Source organism: Mercenaria mercenaria, chromosome 10 (assembly GCF_021730395.1).
Source record: "Mercenaria mercenaria strain notata chromosome 10, MADL_Memer_1, whole genome shotgun sequence".
Taxonomy (NCBI): Eukaryota; Metazoa; Mollusca; class Bivalvia; order Venerida; family Veneridae; genus Mercenaria; species Mercenaria mercenaria.
This window is the reverse complement of record NC_069370.1, coordinates 39348344-39358188: the sequence shown is the minus strand read 5'-3', so window position 1 is coordinate 39358188 and position 9845 is coordinate 39348344. Positions and strand designations below refer to the sequence as shown.

General features: G+C 35.5%; 1 long non-coding RNA gene across 1 annotated transcript; it reads right to left on the bottom strand.

Moving 5' to 3' along the window:
• Window positions 1–629: 629 nt before the first annotated feature.
• LOC128559891 (uncharacterized) lies at window positions 630–7140 on the bottom strand. Its single transcript, XR_008372715.1, has 2 exons — window positions 7063–7140; window positions 630–2879 (listed from the first exon to the last, which is right to left on the bottom strand). It is a non-coding gene; the product is annotated as an uncharacterized LOC128559891 (long non-coding RNA).
• Between the last annotated feature and the right edge of the window lie 2705 nt (window positions 7141–9845).

Genomic DNA, 9845 nt, shown 5'->3' with positions numbered 1-9845 from the left:
AGTTATTGATCAGAAATGGTTTTCAATGTTCAGGCCCCTGAGACCTTGACCTTTGACAGAGTGACCCCAAAATCAATAGGGGCCATCTACTTTGCATGACCAATCATCCTATGATCTTTCAACATTCTGGGTCAAGTGGTTCTCCACTTATAGATTGGAAATAGTTTTCAATGTTCAGGCCCCTGTGACCTTGACCTTCGATGGAGTGACCCCAAAAACAATAGGGTTCGTCTACTCTAGCAGCCCTACCACCCTATGAAGTCTGAAGGTTCTAGGTCAAAATGGTTCTCCAGTTATTGATCGGAAACGAAGTGTGACGTACAGACGGATGGACAGGGCAAAAAACAATATGTCTCCCCTAGTGGTTGGGAGACATAATTATGCATCACTTCCAATATTACCTCAGTAGTGTCAGCTAAAGACGAATTGGTTTCTGACCAATGTCAAATCCTACAGTCATTTTGTCAAAAGTTAATGCCGGATGATGAATGATGGAAACAGAACCATCACGTTACCTCAACCTGAACTTTTGGTAAAGGTGAGCTTGAAATAAAGGGCTACCATCAAATTTATCAATTACCAACATATAGGCACAACACAATTTAGGAAGAAAAGCAAGAAAAACAAGATTCATATAACAATCATGCTTTATTTTTTTCATGATTCTGACTGAGTACATCATAACATCACGCTAACAAATCACAGGGTGCTGCAAAACAAAAAAAAATCGGTTTTCTAGTAAAAACTTTATAGTACAGGTTTGTCATAATTATATCCTTGGAGTAACTGTTTTTTCCTGTCCGGTGTACTAGAGAGTACTTTAATAATTTCAAATTAATTTTTGTTTGGTTTTAAATCCCACTGTCATATAATAAAAGTCGCGTTCCATTATAAATTGGAGGAAGACCGAAGGTGCCAAATCGTGCATTCTTTCTGGCATAGCCAAGTAATGGGCAGAACCTTCGACCTTCAATAATGAAACTTGATCACCCTCTTAGAAATCTATACACCAAGAAGTTGAGGTGACACCCAAGTGATTTTTAAGTCAGCAACTTGAACCATTTGACTCTGAAAAACCCACTCAATTCATCTCAATATAATTAAACATAAATGTCACAAAGTATTTTTGCTTCAACATAAAAATTGCATTATAATTTTTTATTTTTTTTTAACATTTTGTTCATTAATATTTTTTTTACATCATTTAACAAAGGAAATGACATACGTTTAGCATTTATACTAACAAAACAACTGGCTTACACAACTAACCCTGTTCTACTCTTGACTTATAAATGGAAATATGTAAAACATAGGCTACAATTGAGCCGCGCCATGAGAAAACCAACATAGTGGGTTTGCGACCAGCATGGATCCAGACCAGCCTGCGCATCCGCGCAGTCTGGTCAGGATCCATGCTGTTCGCTTTTAAAGCCTTTTGGAACTGGAAAACTGTTAGCGAACAGCATGGATCCTGACCAGACTGCGCGGATGCGCAGGCTGGTCTGGATCCATGCTGGTCGCAAACCCACTATGTTGGTTTTCCCATGGCACGGCTCAATTAATTTTTGTGCACATCTTAATTGTCTTATCACGGTTGTTACTTTGTGAGTTTTTTCAAAATAGCATTATAGAGGTGAAATAAAACAAAAAAAAAAAAAGTCATCTATGTGCAGATCAAATTTTGTACTGGAGACATTAAACAACATGACTGTATCACTTCTGTGTTTCAAAGAAATCAATTTAATGATGTAACGAAGCATTTAAAGCCAAACATGCACCATATGATCTTGACAGCTGTCTGTTACAGAGAGATTCTGACTAAACAAAAACTAAAAACTTTCTAATTAATGCAGAAATGTTAAGATTTCACTCTTTTTTGATTGACATAGAAAAATGCATCATCTTAATTGACATGCATGAAAAGTTTTCATGATATTTTTAAACTACCAGAAGAATGCTATACAGAATGAAGAGTTACTTCCCTTCCACTAAATCATCCTGTATCTATTGGTTTATATCATCAGATTTCTCAAAAATAATTGTTTATATAGAACAGGAAAATTAACTATTATGACTCTTACTACCATCTATTTTTGTAAAATAAGTTTCTGTAACTACAAACACAAAAATTGACCGATTTAATCACTATACAGATCTTCTTCATTAATAAATGCCTGAAATTATGCTATGACTTACAGCTATACATTTTGTGACTATTTTGCATGTGTAAAGGTTACTACAAATAGGTTAGCCCCTGAGCTATAGTGATTTTTGTGAAATATAAGCAAGAAAGAAAAGAAGTATTGTGATACGTTTCTCTACTTGATAAGATGCGACTCCATTCAGAAGTAAAGGAGAAAAATGTAAATTACACAACCTACTTGTATATTACCATAAAACATAGGATGATATGGTATTTGTTAAATGACACCAAACCACCTGCATGTCCCTGCCTAAAGCATATCACAACCCATAAAAAGTATACTTTTATTTAATTCTAAAAAAAAGTTTATTTTCTTTTTTTCATTTTTAAGGCTTCAAAATAATTAGCTAATATTATGTACTTTTAATGTTATCAGCCTCTAACAAGATGCAATTTTACACTAATGTTTGCTGTTATTAAAAAACAAAACAAAAGAAAAACAGCAAATATTCACAAGGAACATTCAGAAGTTATGTCACAACCCATGCTTACGTATTTTTATGGTACCATTCTGAAGCAGTAAAATGCAAATAATAAAACTAACAAGAGGATCATGATGGTCCTGAATCGCTCACCTGTTCCCACATGACCCAGTTTTGAGTAAGATGTCGTTTTTTCTTTTATTTGACATAGTGACCTAGTTTTTGAGCTCATGTGACCCAGTTTTGAATTTGATCTAGATATCATCAAGATAATCAAAGGCCTGAAGGGCCTGAGTCGGCTAATGATTGATGTACTGACAGTATAGTCTACCAGTTTCAGTTTGTTTTTAGTTTCTTCCCCAGCTAAAGAGAGATTTTGTTACAATAAATGAAATGAACATTCGGTCGATGCCTAGTAAAACTTTGATTGACATTTTACAAGTATTTAATATTTCTCTAAAATTGAAGAGTGGTTCGCAGAAATAAAAATGTTAAAGTACAAACTACAATTTGACAGCTGACACTAAGATACTGCCCATGACTTTATATATTTTTCCAGTAAACATTTGCCTCCGGCATTGCCAAAAGAGGCAATTATCGGCTGGTATATTCGCACATGATAAAATTTGAATATGACAATTTATTATATTAAAATTTTACAGCGCCACATACAATTTATAACGGATGGACGAAAGAACTGATATTTTACAGATATTATAATGGGCCTGACGTTAGCCTTGTCATATGTTAGGTATTGTTCAATCATATTATAAGTGATGTCAATTTAAAGTATACTTACTTTTGCGTTTAGAGATACATGTATGTAAATGTTGCTGAGTGTCAATATATAGTGTAACCGATATTAATAAATGCAGTTCTTTTTTAGTTAAAACTATCATTTATTCTATTTCAGACTTGTTAACCCCTTAAAAATCATGTCTGTTATCCCGAAGTCCATCCAGTTTCAATTATCCATTTTGATTCATGTAGACAGACAGGCCCAGACTGGGCAGAAAAATGTTTGAGCCATTTTTACGTGGTCGTTAGCAGGGTGGGTGTGGGGAGGTGTGTTTCTTTCCGCTTTAAATTGCAGTCAGATTTTGAAATGGGCATTGCAGCAGGTGGTAAAAGGGCAAATGTATCAAACTGTAAAGTGGCAATATGGGGGAAGGGTGTGGGAGGATACCCCCTCCTGCAAGTAGGGTTTGGGGTATTACCACAAGAAATTTTTGAATATGTAGACCTTTGTTACAGCCTCTGGTGCGATTTTAACTGAAAATCTTCTGTTTCAATTTCTAAATATTACCTAGATTCTTTCTAGTATTACAATATCCAAAGTATGACTGTCACACTCTCTTTTTACTTTCAGATCATGCCTCAGGACTAGAATATGAGTCTGATATAGATTATATGTAGGTGTAATAAAAATAAATTCTACAATCATTTCTGCTACAATAGTATCTACCATGTATGTTACTTGAATGTTAAAATTTCATAACACAGCTCTATATTTACCCAAAATATTATATCCGGATACGATTACACTTTTCTCCAGTTTCAACAATATATTTTACAAATTGTGATGATACGAAGACATTTAGCAGCAATTGGCAGTATCTGACATTGAAGTTTACGGTTAAGTTACCTTTTATTTAAATCTTTTCATAAAAAAGTTGTTTCGTTTCGTCAAAGCAGCCAAACATAGACGATCTACTTTCGATTTCAAAACCTACAAGAAAATACAATTTAATGTTTCGCCGATTTGTTTATTTCTAGAAAAATAAGAAATAAAATCATTTTTAATATCAGTAGTAACTAAACAAACCAGTAAGAGCTTCTTCTTCCGATAATTTATCCGTTTACTGACTGCAAAATTCAACCCACGCAGTCGTAGAAGCATTGTTATAAACAGGTCACGCGTGTTCGCCGACAAGTGTCCAGAATGTAGTTAGGATTCATCCGCGAAGTCTCGCGGAAGAATTAACGTACTGCACATATCTTATTCGGGTCATTTAAAATGAAGCTGTCATAATTTAATTTCATCGATGTGGTAAACTCTTTGATAAGAGACATTCCAATGCTTTCAGAGGTACCCACTCAATAAAATACTAGCTGTATGTTCTGGAACTATATTTTGTCTTTCGCTGGATGTTACGCAAGCTTTGCACAGTGCAATAAATTTGTTATTTGCGCGATGATTTTAAAGATTGTTTTTTGAAACGGACAGGGTAACAAATGAATAATTTGGCTAATAAGTTAATATGCAGTTTTTATTTGAATTTGTGAACATCATATTTGCTATTTCGTGACAAAAGGGCATAAAATTCGTCACCATAATCATATGCGCAAATGTATTACCAAATCCTGCAGAATCGTTATGCTTGTTTATGCTTAATGAGTTACCGCGGAAGAAAATACGTGGCTTTATTCGAGTATTGCACAATTACAAGTCATAAATATGACAGATTACATCGTATATTGGTCATAGCAAATAGGATTGACATAAATGAACTTCATTTGATCAATGAACTCTTTGAAATTAGAGACAATCTAATGGAACTACATCACTTCGCTGTGTTGTGAGGCCATTTAAGAATGTGAAATCGGGCGATAGCAAGGACTCGTCAAACGCTTGACAGCGTTTAGCCGACTCAAAAATTCTGACCAATTTTCATCCATTGAAAAATATGGCCTCTAGAGAGGTCACACGGTTCTTCTATTATTTGACCCATTGACCTAGTTTTCAAAGGTACGTGACCCTGTTTTGAACTTGACCTAGATATCATCAAGTTGAACATTCTCACTAATTTTCATGAAGATCTCATGAAAAATATGGCCTCTAGAGAGTTCACAAGGTTTTTCTATTTTTATACCTACTGGCCTAGTTTTTAACCGCATGTGACCCAGTTTCGAAATTGACTTAGATACCATCAAGGTGAACATTCAGACCAATTTTCATGAAGATCTATTGAAAAATATGGTCTCTAGAGGGTCAAAAGATTTTTCTAATTTTAGACCTACTGACCTAGTTTTTGACCGCAGTTGACCCAGTTTCAAACTTGACCTATATATCATCAAGGTGAACAGTCAGACCAACTTTCATACACATCCCATGAAAAATATGGCCTCTAGAGAGGTCATAAGGTTTTTTCATTATTTGACCTACTGACCTACTTTTTGAAGGCACGTGACTCAGTTTCGAACTTGACCTAGATATCATCATGATGAACATTCTGACCAATTTTTATGAAGATCCATTCAAAAGTATGGCCTCTAAAGAGGTCACAAGGTTTTTCTATTTTTAGACCTACTGACCTAGCTTTTGACCGCACGTTTCCAACTTGACTTAGATATCATCAAGATGAACATTCACACTAACTTTCATACAGATCCCATGAAAAATATGGCCTTTAGAGAGGTCACAAGGTTTTTCTATTATTTGACCTACTGACCTAGTTTTTGATGGCACATGACCCAGTTTCGAACTTGACCTAGATATCATCAAGGTGAACATTCTGACTAATTTTCATGAAGATCTTGTGAAATATATGGCCTCTAGAGAGGTCACAAGGTTTTTCTATTTTTAGACCTACTGACCTAGTTTTTGACCGCACGTGACCCAGTTTCGAACTTGACCTAGATATCATCAAGGTGAACATTCTGACCAATTTTCATAAAGACCCCATGAAAAAGTGACCTTAGATGGTCACAGGTTTTTCATTATTTGACCTACGACCTAGTTTTTGATGGCCTAACCCAGTTCGACCTGACCTAGTATCATCAAGGTGAACATTCTGACCAATTCATGAAGATCTTGTGAATTATGCCTTGAAGGTCCTAGGTTTTTCTATTTAGACTACTGACCTAGTTTTTGACGCCGTGACCCAGTTTCGAAATGCCTGATATCATCAAGGTGATATCTGACCAATTCATAAAGACATTCCTGAACCAATGTTACTCTATGGTCCACAAGCAAAAAATGCAGGACCTTGAGAGAATGGGTCACAAAGCACTTGTCATTATTGTGACCGGTGACATGACCTGTAAAATGACAGCAAATGTGGAATACCCAGTTTCGCACTGTAAACTAAACACTATTAAATTAATCATTCTGTTAATACGTATCTTGAAATTCATTCAAAGTTATGTGTTCAAACTACTGAGCACAGATATCAGCAATTTCATTTATTAAAAAAAAAGTGTCTATTCTTTCCCGCATCTTACCCCATTATCAAAGTTTGCTGTAAACATCAAATTCATGAATTCATGACAAAATTTTATCCCACTAAACATCTTCGTTCGCCTTTCACGAAGACACAATAAAACCTATAACAAGAGGACCATGATGGCTGATTCGCTCACCTATCTCACATGACCCAGTGCCTGGTATGACATCTATTTTATTATTTGACAACTGACCTAGCTTTTGAACATGACCTAGATATCATCAAGATAAAAATTCTGACCTATTTTCATGAAGATCCATTGAAAAATATGGCCTCTAGAGAGGTCACAAGGTTCTTCTATTTTTGACCTAATGACCTAGTTTTTGAAGGCACGTGACCCACTTTGAAACTTGACCTAGATATCATCAAGGTGAACATTCTACCAATTTTCATGAAGATCTCGGAAAAATATGGCTTCTAGAGAGGTCACAAGGTTTTTCTATTTTTCGACCTACTGACCTAGTTTTTGACCGCACATGACCCAGTTATGAACCTGACCTAGATATCATCAAGACTGAACATTCTACCAATTTCATGAAGATCCATTGAAAATATGGCCTCTAGAGAGGTCACAAGGTTTTTTCTATTTTTAGACCTACTGACCTAGTTTTTGACCCCACGTGACCCAGTTTCGAACTGACCTAGATATCATCAAGATGAACATTCTGACCAATTTCATGAAGATCTCATGAAAAATATGGCCTCTAGAGAGGTCACAAGGTTTTTCTATTTTTAGATCTACTGACCTAGTTTTTACCCCACGTGACCCAGTTTCGAACTTGACCTAGATATATTTAAGGTGAACATTCTGACCAATTTTCATGAAGATCCATGAAAAATATCGCCTCTAGAGAGGTCACAAGGTTTTCCTATTTTTTTGACCTACTGACCTAGTTTTTGACCGCACATGACCCAGTTTCGAACTTGACCTAGATATCATCAAGGTGAACTTCTGACAATTTTCATGAAGATCCATTGAGAAATATGGCCACTAGAGAGGTCACAAGGTTTTCCTATTTTTAGATCTACTGACCTAGTTTTTGATCCCACATGACCCAGTTTCGAACTTGACCTAGATATCATCAAGGTGAACATTCTGACCAATATTCATAAAGATCTCATGAAAAATATGCCTCTAGAGAGGTCACAAGGTTTTCTATTTTAGATCTAGACAGTTTTAACCCCACGTGACCACGTTCGGGAAATTGACCTAGATCATCACAAGCTGAACATTCTCACATTTCATGGGAAGATGCATTGAGAAATTGCCTCTAGAGAGGTCACAAGGTTTTTCTATTTTTAGACCTAATGACCTAGTTTTTGACCCTACGTGACCCAGTTTCGAACTGACCTAGATATCATCAAGTAAACATTCTGACCAATATTCATGAAGATCTGCATGAAAAATATGGCCTCTAGAGAGGTCACAAGGTTTTTTCTATTTTTAGACCTACTGACCTAGTTTTTACCCCACGTGACCCAGTTTCGAACTTGACCTAGATATCATCAAGATGAACATTCTGACCAATTTTTCATGAAAGACCATGAAAATATGGCCTCTAGAGAGGTCACAAGGTTTTCTATTTAACTAATACTAGTTTTGACTAGGACCCAGTTTCGACTTGACCTAGATATCATCAAGATAAACATCTGACCAATACCATGAAGATCTCATGAAAAATATGGCCCAAGAGTACAGTTTTTTTATTATTTAGACCTACTGACCTAGTTTTTGACCCCACGTGACCCAGTTTCGAACTTGACCTAGATATCATAAGTGAAAATTCTGACAATTTTCATGAAGATCTGTGAAATATATGGCTCTAGAGAGGTCACAAGGTTTTTCTATTTTTAGACCTACTGACCTAGTTTTTGATGGTCACGTGACCCAGTTTCGAACTTGACCTAGATATCATCAAGATGAACATTCTGACCAATTTTCATAAAGATCCATGAAAAAATGTGACCTCTAGAGTGGTCACAAGGCTAAGTTTTAGACCAGACCACGGACCACTACGTCTCGGACGGACGACAGACAGACACGCGCGATCACAAAAGATCACCTTGTACTGTGACAGGTGAGCTAAAATCAATAGAAATTTTCTAACAAACCTAAGGCAAACATGCCGAGGTCATGGATATGACGTCAAGATGTTTTGATTTCACCTCAAATAAATAACTGGTTTTACATGAACAGTACGACAATACCAGTGATTAGATAATTATTCATATTGAAGCACACCCTGTACATATTTTTCATGCAAATGATAACAATAAAATGGATATAGTGAACTTCAAAACATTTTCAGTATGAAGTATCCTTGGGGGTGACAAGCATTGTAACTCTGTCTTTTAGTTTTAAGTCTTGGTTTGCTAAATCTTAATTATCCAGACTGACCACCTTTCTTGGAAAATATTGAGAATAATGATTTTATCATCTTTTTCCAAAATATGACGCTGAGCTAAACACTATTTTGTTTAATACCAGCGAAAGTTTATCATTGTCCCCGAACCTTGTCAATGAAATGACTTTATGTCACAATCTAGAGGTAAAATTAATTTTATTTCGCAATTTTTAGATTTTTATTACTCATGGCGAATTTCCTATCTTTTTCAGCGAGTGAGGAAAAATTGTCAAACTTGTTCTGTTACACCAACATTAATACCCACTTTCACTGGAAAATCATCCAAACAATGAGGTTCTCTGAAATGTGGGTAATATGACAATAGGTACTGTCTGACAACCTGATATTGATAGACCCGTTACATATCAAAAATACATATACTAGAGTCATAACTTTAACATATAAAAGGGAACATAATTATTTCTGGTTAAAAATATGACTGAAATATGAAAGTACTCCTCACTCAAAAATGTTGTGAAAGTGTGATGAAAATTAGCAAAAATTATGAAAAATTTTCCTCACTCTCAGAAAATTTCAAGACAAGTAACCTGTCTCATCACTAATTACATCTATGCAAAAACTTAAGTTG